The sequence below is a fragment of the Canis lupus genome, chromosome 9, assembly GCF_003254725.2.
Source record: "Canis lupus dingo isolate Sandy chromosome 9, ASM325472v2, whole genome shotgun sequence".
Taxonomy (NCBI): domain Eukaryota; kingdom Metazoa; phylum Chordata; class Mammalia; order Carnivora; family Canidae; genus Canis; species Canis lupus.
Genome location: NC_064251.1, coordinates 4808146 through 4810174, shown reverse-complemented (window position 1 = coordinate 4810174; position 2029 = coordinate 4808146).

Below are 2029 nucleotides of genomic sequence, written 5' to 3'. Positions count from 1 at the left end.
GAGGGACAAGCAGACTCCACTCTGAGTACAGAGCCCAGATCTGAGATCCTGAGATCATGAGCTGAGCCAAAACCAAAAGTCAGGTGCTTGACTGAGCCACCCAGGCACCCCTTGTCTTTACTTTTTGAAAAAACTTAACAATATACCCTAGAAACCACACCATGTCAGTTTGCAGAGATCTTCCTCACTTTATTTCAGCTGCCCAGTCCTCCACTGTGTGGATGTACCATTCCTCATGTTTCCATCTCTTATGTTTAAATATCTCAGCAGTTCCCAATATTTTGCAATTTTGAACAACCTGCTGGGAACGACCTTGTGCATATTTATTTTTGTATTGTTGGAGATATTTCTTCAGGGTAAATTCCTAGAAAGGGGATTTTTTTTTTTCTTGGTCAAGAGGCTGTTGATTTCTATGTTAATTTTATATCCTGCTGATGTAGGGAAGAGGGTTCAAGGCCAAGAAAATTCTTGAGACATCTTTGGTGCAAAAGGGGGGTTTATTAAAGCACAGGGACAGGATCTATGGGCAGAAAGAGTTGCACTGGGGTCATGAGGAGGGGCCCATGATATACTTCCAAGTTTGGGGGGGTGGTGGGTAGGGACAGCATAAACCTCCCAGGTATTTTGACAACAGGGTTTCCAGGATCCCGAGGGGGCTATTTTTAGGGAAGGGTCATTTATTACTGTTTAGTAAAAACTCAGTCATGAGACTCTTCTGATGGTATCAGTGGGTCATATGCTTGGGGCATGATCGTCAACATGGATCTTGGAGGGTAGAGATAAAGGAAGTTTCCAAAGGCATTTTTATATGTTAAAGTAGGCTTGCAAGATCCTGGGGGTCAGGCTAGGATTGCCTTTTGCTCTTCACAAAGTATTAATGTCAAGGCAGCTGAGTTCCTAGAGGAAGGTCACTCTACCTGTTTAAGGACTTGTCAATGGGCTGTAAGTAAAAAGGAAACTTAATCTTTCTTTTGCCTTTGTTTCCCACATCTTTGCCACCTTACTCTATCAACACCATATAGCATATTCTATGATATACTATCAGCAGAGGACCTCCGAAATCTACCTTCTCAAATTAAAATTCAGGCTACCCAAACAAAAAGGCTGAACCTCATTTATCTGGATCCAAAGTAGAGTAAACTATTGTGTTAGTTCACTCCAGACTCACCAGTCAAAAGATTTAGAAAAGAGATAATCAGAGGCATAAACAATTAGTAAATAATCTATGTGCAGATGATATGATAGAATAGTACACCCTTCACAATTATCAGGGAGAGGATATAATGTAGAGAAAAGCCACTTACAACAGCAACAGGAAGATAAAATACTGAGCAGTGCATTCAACAAGGTTTGTTTGAAATCTGTATGAGAACCGTCTCTTGTTCTTGGAGAAGAGGACTCAATGTAATATATCCGTCCATTCTCCCCAAGTAAATTTATAAATCGAATGCAATTCCAATTAAAATACCCAAACATTTTTTCTAGATCCTAAATGGATACTAAAGTTCACACGGAGTAATAAATATATAAGAACAGCTGGGAAAACCTGAAAAAGACAAGCTGAGCTGTCCAGAAAAGGGGTGGGTGGGGGAGAGACAATATGCCACCACCTGCTGCCGAGAGCTGGGACTGCAGCCCTTCTGAGCAAAGCAAATCCTGTCCTATTCGTATGAAATTAGCTTTTGTCTTCCACACCCTCCTTCATCCAGGGTCTTTATTCAGTTTAGGAGCTTTAGAGTTCTTCCCGATTTCAGGGTCCAAATCCTGGTGGTAAAAGGAGCTACGAAGCCTTTCGCGTGGCCCAGATTCTCAATGTGGGGTTTGAGGAAACACAGGCTGGTGGGAGGATAGAGAATGAAAGGGGCAGAAACTGGGTCCTTGTTGCATCAGGGTTTTTACATACAGTAATGTTTGAAATCCTTGCAGAGTGGGTACCCTAAAAGTCACACTACAGATTATTAAACAATGGCCTCAGGACATGACAGCAGATGGTTTTTTCAAGGATAAAATGGTGTCTTTCATACAAATA